An 18,336-nucleotide genomic window follows, 5' to 3' on the forward strand; every position below is an offset into this window, starting at 1 on the left:
TGTTATTTCCTGTCGGCAATCAATTCTGCCTTCGCACGTTGATAGAAACAGAGAGGCGTTTGGAGAGATTTGACGGGTTCCCACTTGAAGGAGTTTCAGGTTGCATTTCTCTTACCTTTGGTACTGCAACATTTACAAGAGTTAATGGGGGCTGTACTGGCACGGGGCCTCGCCCTCCAGCTTCAACAGCAGAGGCGGAGAGAAAGATTGGAAATCGTGGCCAGAGGGAGGAGGGCCAACAGGGCTCTCCACAGGTGACCTTACCCTCCCAGGGTATTCCAGGAGCAGTTCTCATACATTCATCTGTCAGAGGAGCAGTGCCTTAGAAGGCTCCGGTTCAGCAAGGAGGTGGTCACAGAGCTCTGCCATCTCCTGCAGCCAGAGCTCCAGCCTCAGCTCAGGAGCAGGACGTCTCTCTTAGTGGCAGTGAAGGTCACAGTCGCTCTCAATTTCTACGCTAGCAGCTCCTTCCAGGCTTCAACAGGGGATATTGCCAACATCTCCCAGTTCGCTGTCCATTGCTGCATCCAGGAGGTCACAGATGCTCTGTACAGAAGGAGAAGGGACTACATCTCAGTCCCCATGACCTGAGACAAACAGCATGAACGCGCATGTGGCTTCGCAAGGATAGTGAGCTTCCCCATGTTTCAGGGCGCCATTGACTGCACCCATGTGGCATTGCGGGCACCTCATCAAAATGCAGAGGTGTTCCGCAACCACAAAGGCTACCACTCTCTGAAAGTGCAGTTGGTGCGCGACCACAGACAGCGCATCCTCGCCGTCAATGCCCGCTATCCTGGCAGCAGCCATGATGCATTCATCCTGCGCCAGACTGATGTCCCAGACCTCTTTCAGCCACCGCATCAAGCTCGCGGCTGGCCCCTCGGGGACAAGGGCTATCCACTCACCACCTGGCTGATGACACTGCTCCGTAACCCCAACAGTCCTGCTGAGCTTGCATACAACGAGAGCCAGGAACCTGATCGAACACACCATCGGCGTGCTAAAGCAACGGTTCCGCTGTCTTGACCACTCTGGAGGAGCCCTGCAGTACTCCCCTGATCGAGTCTCCCTTTCCATCGTTGTGTGCTGCATGCTGCACAACCTCGCCATTCTGAGGACCCAGCCATTGCCACCAGGGATTGGTGGGTCACCTCAGGAGGAGGAAGAGGGAGAGGAGGAGGAGGAGGAGGATGAAGAGGAGGAGGAGCAGCAACGTGGGAGGGAGCCACTCAATGTTGCTTCTGCAGGGCCGTCCATGAACGCCTCATTCACAGCGCTTCTGAAGAATGAGAGAGCAGATGGCATTTGGGCGAACAACCAGATCATTATAGCCAGCTCGCAGTCCCTATGACCGGCCAAATTTCCAATGAGAAACATGACCAAATTCGTAACGTTGAAATAAACATTTATTATTCTGCACAACTCTGTCTTATTAAACACAACCAATAACAAACAAACACAATTTATGAACAAACAGAACTGGTTCTTAGCACATGGAAATATTTCTTACCAAACTGAACAATATATTTACAAACACATTGGGCAGGATTTTCATTGGGCCGTGGAGGTGGGATTGGAGGCGTGTGGGGGGTTAAAATCTCGAAATCAGGGGGGCACGAACCCAACCTGCCCCCAACCCGCCCCCAACCCACCTCCATGCCAGTTTCAAAGGAGGCGGGTACCCAACCCGCACTGGGACCTGTTAAATCTGTGAGTTGTTCAAGTAATTAATACTCAGACTTAATCAGTAACAATAAAACAGGTCTTTACTGGTTGGAGGTAGGGACTATACGTAGGTCTTTACTTCATGCCCACAGGCGGGAACTGAGGGGAGATCAGTACCCACAGTACTATTTATACCCCTATGGCCAGGAGTGGTACTGCGTATCACTACGCCCAACAAGTAGTGCAGTCCTGTCCATAGGTTCAAAGTAGCACACATATTACATACACAACATTCCTCCCTTCCTAGCTTTACAGTCATCTCCCCATTTAACATAACGTAATAACATATATACATATATAACTTCAGGTTTACATAACAGAATAACATAGATACATAGATAACTTCATGTCAAAACAGATCACAGATTCAGTCTCTGCGGAAAACAGTTCACAGATTCAATCTCTGTGGTGGAGTCGGTTCACGTTGCTGGAGTGACTCATTCAATAGTCCTTCCATGGATTTAACAGTTTGAACTTCCGAACTGAATTGGCTCCGTTCGGAGGGACCACGTGTGTGATCTGGTAGAGGTGATAATGGTTCAGATGGGTCATCTTCTGTTTTTACTTTTCCTTTTCTGCTTCTTGGAGGCTCTCTGGGCTCCATTGTCAGCTGCCACAGCTGCCAGCTGCATGCGCAGTTCCTCCTTCTCTTCCTCCTGTTTCCGTCGTAGAGCCAGCTTCTCCCGATGTTCCGTAGACTTTTGGTGCTCCTCCATGATTTCTGCACTTTGGGAGTCGAAGTTACAAGCTGGGCAGGACAGGACATCGTAATATTCGGTGTCGTCCACCAGGTCATAGTAATATTCGGTGTCGTCCTGAGCTAGACCAGTGAGAGGGTCGTCTATTTCCTCCATACCCAGCTGGACGTTAGCCAGCTCTTGTTCCAAATCCAGACATCTTTCCTGAAGAGACTTCTTCATGTGTACCTCTGCATCCAGCTTTTTCTGGGCTTTCAGCAAGTCGTTTACTAGTGACCTCATTTGTGATTTTAATACTTCAACTTCCTTTGGAGATTGATTGCTCGGACTATGCAATCCCTCTACCGGAGCAGCTGTTTCAGCGGTCTGTTGTTCTATGTTGACGTGAGTCAGCGTACTTTTGGCATCCAAGGGCTGCTCTGTTGCAGTCATCTCAGTCTGTGTTGCCACCTCAGCTCTTCCAATAACCTTTGAGAGCTCCGAACCCCTTTCGTTTGAATATTGAAGTTCGTGTTCAAGTTTTTCCCATTTCAGAGTTGGCTGACCGTTAACTCCTCTGACATCAGACGTTTTGTGTGCTCCTGTTCCATTTTCTCCATCAGCTGCTTCTGCTGTCTTTCCAGATTCTCCAACTCTATATCAAAGAACTCTTTCGTTGCATTCAACTCTTGCTCACAACGGCGAAGCATTTGTTCTAATTGCTGTTGTAGTTTGAAATGGAGTTGAGTTCGAGCCCGGTGTCCCTCAGAAATGGGCACATCAGTAGACTTGCCAGACTCAGAATCCACAGTTAAACTATGTTGTTGTTGCTCAGTGGAATTCTGTGCTGAAACTTTGTCTTTTGCACCTGAGTTGGGCTTACCATCATCCGTTCCAGAGTCTGGGCCGACTATCTTCACCGAGTTCTCACTCGTTATTGTTTGTAGGAAATGCCAGTCCATATTCATTTTCCTAATCCACTCCCGTCCTAGTAGTGGAGGACCTCCTTCAGATATCACATATAAGTCCATTATTTGACTGTCTACGCCCTTGTGGACCACTGCAACCTCTATTTTCCCGATGGGGTACACTCTTTGCCCCGTGTATGTTTCCAATATAATCCCCGTATCCTGTAGGGGAATATGTTGGAATAACTTTCCGTAATCTTTCTTATTTATGACCGTCAATGCCGATCCAGTGTCCAATTCCAGTTTTACTTGGACTCCTTCTATCTGAAGAGTGACCCAAATTGTCTGGAGGTCTGCACCCTTACCAGCGTTGAGTACTCTTAAGCTAGCCAGTTCATTACTGCTAGCGTCTGAATCGGACTCCTGTTTGGTCACCTTGTGTACCTTTGCGTATTTTCCTTGCGGTGACTTCTTGTTGCTGGTCTTCTTCGCTGACCTGCATACTCTAGCTATATGTCCAAGCCTACCACAAGTTCTACATTCTTGGTTTTTAAACCAACACTGGTTCTGATCATGCGTTGTCTTTCCACAACGATAACATTTGCCAGAACTCACACCCAATTTGTGTGCACTGAGCTCCGGTGACCGTAGCTGCATTACTGCCGTGCCTCTCGCTGCGGCTTCGTGTGCAGCTGCCATAGTGACCGCCTTCTCAAGCGTCAGCTCATTCTCCTCGAGCAGTCGCTTTTGTGTATCCTGTTTAAATAAACCACACACAAATTTGTCTCGAAGTGCCTCTGTCAGTCCCGTTCCAAACTGGCAATATTTCGCTAATTTACGCAATCCCAGCAAATAATCAGCATTGCTTTCATGCTGTAGCTGCCTTCTGTCGTAAAATCTAAATCGTTCCGCTAGCATCAGCGGCGTGGGGTTTAGATGATCTTTCAGGACAGTAACAATCTCATCGAACGTCTTATCCGCCGGTTCATCTGGTGATAACAGGTGTTTCAATTGCCCGTATGTCTTCGCACCCATTAAATTTAATAATGTTAGAGCTTTATCTTGGTCACGAATTTTATTGGCCTTACAATAATTTTTTACTCTTTCAACATATATGGCCCAATCTTCGAGGTCACTATCAAAGGTGCTAATATTCCCGTGTTTAGGCATTATAGATTTGCAATTTCTCAGATTTTTTTTTTTTTACTGCTATCCAAGATGGCGGCTTCCCGCTCTTGCCGTCGTCCTCCGCCCACAAAATGGCGGTTTTCCCGCGCTTGGCGGTCTTCACCCGTCCCCCAACGCCGTCTCCCTTCAGCCCCCGAGTGCGGCCCTTATCTTCGCCGCGATCGCCCGAGTGCGGCCCTTATCAGCGGATGCGATTGCTGGATCGCGAAGCGGCTCTCGGCTCTTATCAGGAGATGCGATCGCTCTGTTGAAACGCCTCCCGCTCGAAGCGGCTCTCGCGCCCTATTCCTCCAGCTCCCCCAGCCCCGTTCGTGCGGCCAACGCGGTCGACTGCCTGTCGCGTCGCTGCCCGGCTCAGACAACGGCTTACCCACCACCAAGCTGGAGAAGAAGCTGACGGTCGCCGATGGAGGCTCCGAGGTCAGGATGTCTTCCAGTGGGGTGGAGAGGGTGGAAACCTCTCTGCAACGTCCTGGCTGTGGACGAAGCTGCCGTGGAGTGACTGCCGTAGGGTCCGAATCAGACTCGTCGCCAGTGTTAAATCTGTGAGTTGTTCAAGTAATTAATACTCAGACTTAATCAGTAACAATAAAACAGGTCTTTACTGGTTGGAGGTAGGGACTACACGTAGGTCTTTACTTCATGCCCACAGGCGGGAACTGAGGGGAGATCAGTACCCACAGTACTATTTATACCCCTATGGCCAGGAGTGGTACTGCGTATCACTACGCCCAACAAGTAGTGCAGTCCTGTCCATAGGTTCAAAGTAGCACACATATTACATACACAACAGGACCCGCCTCCCCGAGGCGGGAAGGGGATTAGTGCCAATTAACTGCCCGTTAACAGGCAGTTTTTAGCCTAATCCCTATTTTTAATGTTGAAGTGTGGGATTCCCGATGGCTGCAAACCACGCCAAGTTAGCGAGGCGAGCCGTCGGGCTGAAGGACTTGGAGGGTTCGAGATGTCCGGTGTTCAGGTGAGTGATGGGCGCATGGGTGAAGAGGTAAGTGTGTTTGGTGTGTGTAAAGTGTTTAAAGAAGTTTTACTTACATTTACAGACTTCCTTCAGGTCTCAGGAGTCCCTCATCTCACCGGCACAGAAAGCAGAATGGCCGCGAGCTGACAAAATCTGCAGCATTCAGCTTTCTGTTCTGGAGAGATCTCTAAATCAGCCTGAGAGGAAGGAATTAACTTAGTGTACAGATTGTCAGTGTTTGACAGCTTCAAAGAGCTGTGAAACGCCGATATTTCATCTGTCAAAAGCTCTTGACAGATGAAATGTCAATCTGTGATGTCACCTGTTGCTGGGTGGCCCTTAATTGGCCTGCTGAGCCCGCTGGGTGGGCTCAACAAGGTCAATCAAGTGAAAATCGCGTGGGTTGGCCGCATCTCGATGGAGGCGGGACTACAACCCCGAAAGTTGTAGTCTTGCCTTCTACACGCCTCCAGAATTAAAATCCAGCCCATCAACTTTGGTACACATACTCCCCCCATTTGCTCTAAAAATGTTAGATAGTGGGCCTTCCCCAATGATCTTCCTCCCCTTTGCACTTCCCCCCTCCCAATGCTACTGCTCCCCGGTAATGTGGCCCCAGTGGCTGCAGCAAGGCTGGTGGAAGGCTGCTGAGTCTGGGAGCCAGAGACTGCAGATGGCCTTGCAGGACGGCCTCGACCAGCTGTGGGCCTGGAGGGCCTGGCTGCAGACTGCACCAGCTCAGCATGGGCGGCAGCAGTCTGGGCTGGCTGGGTTACAGGCTGTGACAAGGGCAATGGTGTAAGGCTCGCAAAATTACACAGATTCCCCCAAAGTAAAGAAAAGAAGAGATATTGGACTGTTTGAATTAATATTGGGCCAAAGGGGCTTAAAATTCAAAACCCCAGGAAAATTTGGCTAGTTTTAAAATGCATGTTCAGGCCTGTGAAAAACTGTGACAAAGGGGAGGTGGGATGGGCCCCTGAAACACAGACAGTTTGGGATAGATTTTGCCGAACCTGTCGGGAAGAAGGCGGGACTTCCCCTTTCGGGTTTTTGACCCGCCTACTTCGACGTCCGGCCAATCCGCGCGATTTTCCCTTGATTGACCTTGTTAAGCCCGCCCAGCGGGCTCAGCAGGCCAATTAAGGGCCACCCGGCAACAGGTGACGTCACAGACTGAAATTTCATCTGTCAAGAGTGCTTGACAGATGAAATATCAGTATTTCACAGCTGTTTGAAGCTGTCAAACACTGACACTCTGAGTTCTAAGCTGAGTCATTCTGCACAGACTCAGTTAGAACTCTCACCGACACTCAAAGCTGAAGGCTGTCACTTTTCACCGATCGTAGCCGTTCAGCTTTCAGTTCCGGCTGAGTGATGCGCTCCCGACGGCTACAGGAAGAAAGGCTGTGAAGGTAAGTACAGGTAAGTAAAAGTTCTTTACACACTTTAGACACACCAAACACACTTACCTTTACACTCATGCACCCATCAATCACCTGAGCGCCGACATCGCGACCCCTCCAACTCCTTCAACCCGACGGCCCGCCTGCTCTACCTGGCGTGGTTTGGAGCTGTCGGGAAACCCACACGAAACCCCTCAAAATAGGGATTAGGCTAAAAACTGCCTGTTAACAGGCAGTTAATTGGCACTAATCCCTTCCCACCTGGTTTTGGCGGGTCCCAGTGCGGGGCGGGACCCCCAAATTCGGGATTTCCCCCCCCCACACGCCTGAAACCCCGCCTGACGGCTCCCCAAAAATCTAGCCCTTTGAGTATTGGGCCGTCTGGGAATGTTCTGGGCCACCCCAACCTTTACATAAAGACAATAAAAACCTGTTCCCGCCGAAACTCACAGCGCCACCAAGAACATAAATAAAACAATACAGGCCAACAGTCAACAAAGAAAGAACATGGCCCAGCAGGGAACAACAATCAAACAGCAGTTCAAAACCAATCAGAGAGATTTCCAGAACGTTTTACACATTTTAAACTGGTTTCAAGGCAAACCCGAAACCAGTTAAAGGCCAATTAAGAATAGATGGACCATCCCCGAAGCTCGTTAAATTTAGATGGACCATCCCCGAAGTTCGTTAAAGATTTAAAAATACATTAAAAATAACGAGCCCACCAAAACTTGACAAAAGAACCCGAGATTTGGCGGTCAGATAAGCCAGGCCTCAAAGCAGTATAATTGAGGCCTGCTTGTTCAGTGAAACAGTAAGATCAGAGCACGCGTTCAGTACAGGCAGCACGTTCACGTTCAGTACAGGAGAGACCAACATCACCGTTGCGATAGCACGGGAGAACCGGAGACTTGAAGAAAGAAGAAGAAACAGAAGAAAAAGGAAAGTCGCGGCAACCAAAGGCTTCAAGAAACCAACAACTACCAATATTACCACCAACCAGGTAATAGTGGGCCACCGCAACCAACAAGAAACCAACCACCGAAAATTCGAAAATCAAAACTTGTTTCCACTCTACAGGCTAGTCTGACTTACCCCTGGGTAAGATTTGATGCAAAAGACCCTAAAAACTTTACTTAAGCAAGGAAAATTGGGTGCTTACCCGATACATCCAACGACGCAGCTAACCGCATCAGCGGACAAACCCAAACTGAAGACCCAATGCAGGTGCAGTCTTCTACCATGTCCAGGGTACGGCAGGCCCCAACCGCCACAACTAAGGAGAACCCCGAAATCGCGAACCTCTACAATCTGTCAAGAAAGTCGTTTGGTGAGCATTTCCTGGTCCTCTGGATTTCAACCTAGTTAGGATAGTGGGGTTGGGAGGGTAAGGGATTTTGTCTATTATAATTCTCCCTCGCATATTCCGAGTGTTCCCCACCCTTTTAGAGTATAAGTTTTATTGTATTGTATATTTTCCTATCTCAAAATAAAGATCTCAATTCTTTTGACCAATCCAGGTGTCTGTTGCAATTTCATTACAACCCCCAAATAAGTCCAAAGTGTTAGATCCGTGTATCTTAATGTTGCTTCCTTCAATAATCAGACAACAGGCTGCAGGGAACGATTCAACAGGTGTTTCCTGAATGAGGGTTACTCTAGAACTAACTATACAGATCACTACTCAGGGTTTATATACAGGTGTGGTCACTGCCGGTACTACAGTATACAGGAGCTGTAAAAAGTAGTTCTCCCCTTAAAGGTACATACATTACAATTCCTCCCCTTTTAGATTAACAGTACCATAACACTCATTTAACAATTAAATATCAAACTAATTACAATTAACACTTTTAACATGCAACATTAGCTGAAAATAGTCTATTTATAAATTCAGTCTTTGGGGAGGCTTCCTGATCCTTTCTGGATAGCGCCTTTCCCGAGTGTCTTGCTCTTGGTGCGGAGGCGATTCTGGCCCCCTGTCGTCGGTTGGTTCATCAGCTTCCGATGCTACTGTTTCTGGGGTAGATGCTACCTGTACGTCGGGTTCATCACCAGGTACGTATGGGCGAGGCATGGGGTTGACTTGTTCCTGTGACTCTAGGATCTGGTCAGCATGGCGTCTCACGATGCTCTCCCCAACGTCCACTGTGTACATTAGTGGGCCCTGCCGTGTGCATATCGTTCCTGGCTGCCATATTTCTGTTCGGTAGTCGCGGGCCAAGATTGGTTGCCCTACATTGAAGCTCCTTGTTGGCTTCTCATGGATGTGCTGGAATTGCTTACTCTCAACATCTCTTCATACGTTTGGTCTGAGCAAATCCAGGCGAGATCTTAACCTTCGGTTAAAGAACATCATGGCTGGGGCCTGGTTGGTGACTGCATGTGTCGCATTCCGGTAGGCGAACAGGAAATTGTCCACCTTGTGCTGCAGCGGAATGTTGTCATTGTACATAGCTTTTATTGCCTTCTTAAAGGTTTGTACGAACCTCTCAGCCAATCCATTTGTGGCTGGATGATACGGGGCGGATGTGTAATGCCTTACCCCATTCCTTTTCATAAATCTTCGAAACTCTTCGGACACAAACTGTGGTCCATTATCAGAGCAAATCTGCTCTGGCAAGCCGTTCCTGGCAAAAATGGTCCGTAGGACTGCAATAGTTTTCTCCGTGGTGGTGGAGGACATTTTGATCACCTCAGGCCATTTCGAATGCGCATCCACGGCTATTAAAAACATTGAGTCCATGAATGGACCAGCAAAATCAATATGCACCCGTTGCCATGGAGATGAGGGCCACTCCCATGGGTGTAGAGGGGCATGTGGTGGTGCATTTTGGACCTACTGGCATCCTGAGCAGGTCTTTGTCAGGTCCTCGATTTGCTGATCGATCCCCGGACACCACACATAAGCCCTAGCAAGGCTTTTCATTTTCACCCCTCCCAGATGACCTTCGTGAAGCTCATTGAGCACTCTCTCCCTTAACTTGGGTGGAATTACCACTCGGGATCCACACATCAAGGTCCCCTGGCATACTGACAGCTGTTCTCTTCTGGATGAGAATGCTGGCAACAGTGAGTCGCCATGTGCTGGCCATCCCTTCACCATCAAATCATATACCCGAGACAGTGTCGGGTCATTTCGGGTCTCCTTCTCTATACCAGCGTTAGTTACTGGCAAGCATTCAATTATAGTCGAATGAAATATTTCGACAGGATCCACTGCTGGTGCTTCCTCCGCAGTAGGCAGTGGCAGGCGTGATAGCCCATCAGTGTTTCCATGCTGTTTCGTGCCCTTATACTCGATTTGATATTGGTGCGCCCCTAGAAAAAGGGACCATCTTTGTAACCGTTGCGCAGCCATCACCGGAACGCCCTTCTTTGGATTAAAGATGGAGACAAGTGGTTGGTGGTCAGTCAGCAAGGTGAACTTCTGCCCGTGCAGATAGTGATTGAACTTTTTCACTCCCCACACTAGGCTGAGGGCCTCCCTGTCAATCTGGGCGTAGTTACGCTCGGCTGAGGTTAGTGATTGTGACGCAAAGGCTATTGGCCTCTCTGAGCCATCCGAGAATTTGTGCGACAGCACCGCTCCAATGCCGTAGGCTGACGCATCACATGCCAACCGAATTGGTAATGCCGGGTTGTAATGGGCCAATACCTCTTTCGATGTGATTAGTGTTTTGCTCTTCTGGAAAGCTCGTCTACATTCGTCACTCCACTTCCATGGCACCCCAGTTTGCAGTAGGGTGTTCAGTGGGTGTAGTATTGTAGACAAATTTGGCAAGAACTTATGGTAGTAGTTTACCAGCCCGAGGAACGACCTCAGTTGTGACACATTTTCCGGTGCTGGAGCCTTGACTACTGCCTCAATCTTCTCTGGGGACTTATGTAACCCCTCTTTATTGATAACGTGGCCACAATACGAGATCTGTTTTCTAAAAAACTCGCATTTGGGGCGGTTAGCTCGGAGCCCATATTCCTGCAATCTAGTGAGCACCTGCTCCAGGTTGGCAAGGTGATCACTGTCATTTTCGCCCGTGACCAGGATGTCGTCCAAATAACACTGTGTCCCTGGGATCCCTTGCAGGACTTGTTCCATTGCCCTCTGCCAAATAGCCGGAGCTGATGCTACCCCGAATACCAGCCGGTTGTATTGGTAGAGACCTTTATGGGTGTTGATTGTGAGGTACTTTTTGATGCTTCTTCTACCTCCATTTGCAGATACGCCTGGGCCAGATCAATCTTAGTGAAGCGTTTCCCTCCAGATAGCGAGGCGAAAATATCTTCAATCCGTGGAAGTGGATATTGTACGATGTGAAGGACCGGGTTCACTGTTACCTTAAAGTCCCCACAGATGCGAACCTTCCTTGGTTCCCCAGGCATGCTGCTCAATGACTTTTTCATCACAGGGACTATGGGTGTAGCCCACTCGCTCCAGTCTACCTTGGACAGTACACCTGAACGTTCCAGACTCTCCAGCTCTGCTTCGACGGCTGGGCGGATCGCATAAGGTACCGGTCTGGCCTTAAAAAAATTTGGGCTTGCGTTTTCTTCAATTTTAATCATCGCTGTCATGCCTTTTAGTTTTCCGAGTCCTTGCTGGAACACTTCTTTCGTGTCAGTTAGGCTCTTTGACAGTCGCCCAGGTGTGACGTCATCATCCTTTTTGTCAGCCACAGTCAGTGCCTGTATGGAATGCCAATCTAGCTGTATCTTCCGGATCCATTCACGTCCTAGTAGTGGTGGTCCTCCATCTGGCAATACATATAGGTCCATTTTTGGTGTTTCCTTGCCGTTATATATAATGTTCACCCTTATTTTTCCTTTGGGGTAGACTTTTTGCCCCGTGTACGTCTTCAAGACAATCTTTGTATCTCTCAAGGGTATATGTGAGAATAGCCGCTTGTAGTCCCTTCGGTTTATGACTGTTAGGGCTGATCCTGTGTCCAATTCCATTTTCACTTGGACTCCTGCTATCTTGAGCGTGACCCAGATAGTTTGGTGATCCTCCGTTTTGATCACATTATGTAGTTTCAGACAACCCAGCTCCTTGCTTCCGAAGTCTGTATCACTCTTCTATTCGTCTGAACTACTCTCCGTCACCTTATGTACCTTCTTGTACTTCTCCTGTGGAGATTTCTTGCTGCTGGTTTTCTTTCCCGACCTGCAGACTCTTGCTATGTGTCCTACTTTTCCACACTGTCTGCACACTTTGTCCTTGAACCAGCAATCATTATGGTCGTGTGTTGTTCTGCCGCAGCGATAGCACTTCACTGTTCCGTATGACATTTCATTTGTGCCATATTCTTGTGGCCTCCATTGTATCTCTGCAGCGCCCCGTGCAGCTGCTTCGTGTGATACTGCAATGCTGAAAGCCTTGTCCAGCGTAAGATCATTTTCGGATAGAAGCTGTTTCTGGGTTCCTTCACTTTGAAGCCCACACACAAACTTATCCCTTAAAGTATCTGCTAGTCCCGTTCCAAACTGGCAGTGTTTCGATAGCTTGCGCAGTTCCGTTAAATACTCAGCATTACTTTCATCTTTATGCTGGTTCCTTTTGTGAAACTTAAATCTTTCTGCTATCAGCAGCGGTGTGGGGTTTAAGTGGTCCTGTAGGATTGACACTATGTTTTCAAAATCCTTTTCTACTGGCTTCTCTGGGGTTACTAGATTTCGTAGTAAGCCATACGTTTTGGCACCCATTGAATTCAACAATACCAGCGCTTTCTTGTCATCTGGCACTTCATTTGCCTTGCAGTATACTTCTATGCGTTCGACATATGTCGTCCAATCTTCGACTTCATTGTCGAACGCTGTGATACTGCCACTCTTCAGCATTTTTGGGTGTGGTTAGACTGGCTTAAAATGGCGTCTCCCGCGCTTTCCTTTATTCCCCGCTGCAGCTTAAAATGGCGTCTCCCGCGCTTCCCTTTCTTCCCCGCTGCGGCTTAAAATGGCGTCTCCCGCGCTGCTGCCAACGCCGCTCTCGGCGGTCCTCGTGGCAAATGGCGGTGCCCTGTGGGTTTCGTGCGCTGCTCCTGCGCTGCTGCCAACGCCACTCTCTGCGGTCCTCGTGGCAATGGCAGCGCCTCGCGTTTTCCTGCGCGCCTCTCTCCCCCGTTGACGCTGCTCGGCCCTTGAACACCAGCTGCGCTCTGCTCTCTCTCGTCTCTCTCCCCTGTTGACGCCGCTTGGTCCTGAACACCGGCTGCGCCCTGTGCGCTCTACCTCTCTCTCTCCCCCGTCGATGCTGCTCGGCCTTTTTCTGTGCCGCTCGGTGGGGCTCTAGCCCATCGCTGTCCGGGAAGGGTCTGCGCAGTACCTGTTGCCAGCCCGTTTCGCTGGACCACCGTGACTGGAAAGCCAAGCCTGGCTCTCGACAGCCTCCCCTGTGATGCTCAAATCTCCGCTGGATGACTGGGCGGTTGCCCGTGGTCGACGCCCGTGCTTCTGGACTCGACCTTCTTCCACTGTTCTCCAGGAGCAAATCTGCAGAGTTGCAGGTAGGTTTGAATCTGCCACATCGCCAATGTTAGATCCGTGTATCTTAATGTTGTGTCCTTCAATAATCAGACAACAGGCTGCAGGGAACGATTCAACAGGTGTTTGCTGAATGAGGGTTACTCTAGAACTAAGTGTACAGATCACTACTCAGGGTTTATATACAGGTGTGGTCACTGCCGGTACTACAGTATACAGGAGCTGTAAAAAGTAGTTCTCCCCTTAAAGGTACATACATTACACAAAGTCTATAACCAAAGGAGTGGGAGCGATTCGAACCGCTCAGGGAGTCAGAGGTGACGCTCACCACCCCTTACAATGGGGGAGTGGCAGTGGTGGGAGCAGGAATGCTGTCATCCTGAGAAAGAAAAGCACCTTCCTCCTCAACCGACACAATGCCACTCCCCCGGGGCAGAACCTCAGCATCCAGAGCAATCTGCTCAAGCACAGATTGCTGGCCTGCTGCAGCACCGTCAGATCCCCGGTGGATGGTGAGCAACCCAGCGATGATGGCAGCAGTCAGCGCTTGCGTGGCATCAACCTGAGTCTGCATCAGAGCAGTCTGAGATTGGATGGCACCAACCAATGACTCCATTACAACACTAAGCCGTTGCGTTGCCTCGGCCTGTGCTGCAATAGATGCTGCCACCTCACCCATTGCACGTGGCATGGGGTCTGGGTCCCCACGATCTCCCTGCAAATCAACCATCCTCTTCAAAGAGGCAAGGATGGGCTCGAGAGTTTGCACACAGATGGCAGCAATGTTGGCGGCGGACTCCTCCATGCTCCTAGCCAGTGCATCCATGCTCTCGGGCACCCTTGCCATTGCACCCATAAGTTCAGTATGCATGCTCATCGCCTGTGTGTTCATCGCCGTGACATCGAGGTCCTCATCCAAGTCCTGTGCAGCAGAACTCGTGCGTGCACTCACCCTCTGGGGAGATGGCTCCCGAGTTTCCCTTGCTGCAGCGCGCTGGGTCCCGGAGCTTCACCCACATCAGAGCCATTTCCTCTGCTCCCCTCCAGTGACCGCGTGGCCCCAGTATCCGATGTGTCACCCTCGGGAGACGCAGGCGGTGAGGTTTCGGCTTGGTGTTCCTCCTCCTCTCCCGCGTCGCTGCCACTGGGAGGCTGAAGGACAGGCTGTTCAGATGGTGGCTCACTATCTGAAAGCAGGAAGGCACAAGAGTGGGTTTAACGTGAGGAGAAAGGTGCAGGAAGGGGGCAAGGAATGGAGACAGTATACTTAGATGGAAAGTGGGAAGGGCTCGTGTTGTGAGGGGGAAGTGGTATGAGAGAGGAGGGAAAGGCGATGAACATACCGTTGCTGTCCCCGAGGGGGTCGACCTCTCCGACTGCCACAGCGCCCGCCACATGGCTCGCGATGATTCTGTGCACTCGTTCCCCCAGCTGTGTGAGGGGGTGCAGCTCCGGCTGACCTCCTCCCGTGCATAGCTGCTCCCTCCTGTTATGAGCAAGCTTGGCCTGCAAGAAAAAGGAAAGCGTGTGAGTGAGTGTTGTAGTGTATGTAACTATTCTACCTTTAAGAGAACTACTGTATGTAACCGTCCACCTTTAAGAGAACTATTTTGTGTGTGGCACTACTTTGTCTTGGCTGCTGTATACTGTAATACCGACGGTGACCACACCGGTATATAAGTGCTGTGTCAGGATTTATTGGGCAGATTCGCCCTGACCTTCGAATAGTAAAGTCCTGTTAAAGTTACTCTTGTAGTCTGTGTATTACTTCGCTATACAACCCACAGACTTTACAGTGGCGACGAGTTCGATCTTACCCTGCGGCAACAATACTGCCGAAGCAGTTAACGCGCGTCGAAAAGAGGCACCCGCCCTCGTCGTTCTGCTGAGAGAAAACTCGAGTCTGCAGAGCAAGAAAGAAGGAAGATTCAGACACGAAGCCTTCCATCAGCAACAGGCACTGATTGTCCCTTCTGCCACGGTGGTGAGTGAGCCGAGCAGCACGAGAAGCAAGTCGGCCACGGTGACTGTGAGTAAAGGGAAAATAAAAAAAATAAACGGAGGAGAAGGGTGGTGAACTCGACCACGGTCGGGGGGGAAAGGAGCCAGACAGAAGTCGGGCCCAGAGGCGCTGAGACGGGGGCAGCGTGGAGCACGGAAGCCGCGGTACAAGTGGGCTGGGAGACGCAACGGCGTCGTGAGACAGCTAGACCGTGACCGGCGAAAAAGGCCGGGCAGCGACCGAGGCCACGAAGCGCGGCGACCGGGATCGTAAGGCGCGGGAAGATATAAAATAAATAAACCACGGAGAACTTAGCCACAGCCGGGGAGGGAAGCACCGGACTGCGAGAGGGCTGGAGGCGCGATTGGGAGCCCGAGCGAGCGGGAGAGACAGAGCCCGAGCAAGGAAGGCTGAGCGAGATCCAGCCCAGCGGCTGAAACTGTTCGCCGCCAACGGGTTGTACCTAGCGCCGGTTGCCCTGCCGAGAGAAGGGAATGCGCTGAAGCCGACGCACAGGCTGCGAACCCCGAAAGCCAGCAGCCGTCACCCGAGGAAAAGCTTACCCCTCCCGCCAGGGGAAGAAACGCGGGAAGCCGCCAGCAGGCGGGGAAGAAGACAGAAGCGGGAACCGCCATTTGAAAGTGGGCGGGGGAAGAAGATAAGCGCGGGAAACCGCCATCTTGAAAAAAAAAGTTAAAGAATATTGTTGTTGTTCTCAGGAAGAGTGTGAAGATGCCTAAGCGTAGTAACATCAACGGGTTCGATGCCAAGGTGGAAGATTGGCCCACGTATGTAGAACGCATCGAGATATATTGTACGGCCAATAAGATAGCAAATTATGAAAAAGCTCTAACCTTACTAAACTCAATGGGTGCGAGGACATACGGGTTATTGAAGCATCTTCTATCACCAGCTAAACCGGCGGATCAGTCTTTCGCTAATATTGTTGCTGTCCTGAAGGATCATTTTAACCCCGCACCGCTGATGTTAGCGGAACGATCTAAATTTTACATGAGAACGCAACGAAAAGAGGAAAGCAATGCGGAGTACCTGGTTGAACTGCGTAGGCTAGCAAAATACTGCCAGTTTGGGGTAAATCTGACAGAGGCACTGAGAGACAAGTTCGTGTGCGGGATGTCGAAGGAAGGAACACAAAAACGACTACTCGAAGAGAACGATCTTACACTTGATAAGGCTGTCCTTATTGCAGCGTCGCACGAAGCCGCAGTGAGAGGCATGGCGGAAATGCAGCGGAAGACAGTGGTACTCAGTGTGGATCAAATGACTTCGGGTACAACGGAATGTTATGGTTGTGGGAAGACAACACACGACCAGAACCAATGCTGGGTTAAAAACCAGGAATGTAGGAAATGTGGCAAGCTTGGCCACATAGCTAAGGTATGCCGGCCAGGAAAGAAGACCAACAATAATAAGTCACCGCAGAAGAAGTACAGAAAGGTACATGAGGTGACTGGGAAGAGTCCAGATGAACAGAATTCGGACTCAGACTCCAACAGCAAGGAAATGGGTAGTCTGAGGATTCACAATGTGAGTAAAGAAGCTGACCGACAAACTATCTGGATCACACTACAGATTGCAAAAGTCCAAGTGAAGATGGAAGTGGACACCGGATCGGCGTTGACGGTCATGAATAAGCATGATTACAAAAAGTTATTCAAACATATTCCCCTACGGGATACGGAGATAGTATTGCAGACATACACGGGGCACAAAGTATACCCCATCGGAAAGATAGAAGTCAAGGTGAGATACAAAGACAAAGATCACCAAAGGATGGACATGTATGTGCTGCCCGAGGGAGGTCCACCACTCCTGGGACGGGAGTGGATCAGGAAAATAAAGATAGACTGGCATTCACTAAACACAATGACGGTAGATTCCGGAAAGGAAGAGGTCAAACCTGAACGGTTGTCCAGAATATTGGACGAAGCTAAAGAGGTATTCCAGCAAGGACTGGGGACACTGAGAGGAATTAAAGCAAAAATCAAGATTGCAGAACATGCAAGCCCAAAATTTTTCAAAGCCAGATCGGTACCTTATGCGATACGACCTGCTGTGGAGGCAGAACTGGAAGAGCTTGAACGTTCAGGGCTACTGTCTAAGGTGGACTGGAGTGAGTGGGCCACGCCCATTGTTCCTGTCATGAAGTCTTCATCAAGTAACAAGCCAGGGGGACTGGGAAAGGTCCGCATCTGCGGAGACTTCAAGATCACAGTTAACCCGGTGCTTCACACGGTACAATACCCGCTTCCGCGGATTGAGGATATCTTTGCTTCATTGTCTGGCGGGCAACACTTCACCAAGATAGACCTGGCACAGGCATACTTACAAATGGAAGTCGAGGAAGAGTCGCGCCAGTATCTCACAATCAACACGCACAGAGGCTTGTATCGTTATAATAGACTGGTTTTTGGAGTAGCTTCGGCTCCAGCAATTTGGCAGAGGGCAATGGAGCAGGTCTTACAAGGTGTTCCAAGCACGCAGTGTTACTTGGACGATATCCTGATTACGGGAGAAGACGAGGAGGAACACCTCACAAATTTGAAACTGGTGCTCACCAGGTTGAAGGAATATGGCCTTCGAGTTAATCGCCAGAAATGTGAGTTCTTCCAGAAACGGATCTCGTACTGCGGTCATGTCATTGACCAAGAGGGGCTGCACAAGTCGCCTGACAAGATAGAAGCTGTCGTGAAGGCCCCCGCTCCGGAAAACGTATCACAGTTGAGATCGTTTCTGGGGTTGATTAATTATTATCACAAGTTTCTGCCAAATCTATCCACGGTGCTGCATCCGCTGAATGCTCTGTTGCGGAAAGAAGTGCCATGGAAGTGGAGCGAGGACTGTAAAAAGGCCTTTCGCAGAAGCAAGGCGTTGATTGCTTCTGAGGAAGTGTTGGCTCATTTCAACCCAACGTTACCTCTTCGTCTAGCTTGTGATGCTTCCCCTT

This window comes from Somniosus microcephalus, chromosome 18 (genome assembly GCF_052327205.1).
Source record: "Somniosus microcephalus isolate GS21.2 chromosome 18, FLI_Smic_1.0, whole genome shotgun sequence".
Taxonomy (NCBI): Eukaryota; Metazoa; Chordata; class Chondrichthyes; order Squaliformes; family Somniosidae; genus Somniosus; species Somniosus microcephalus.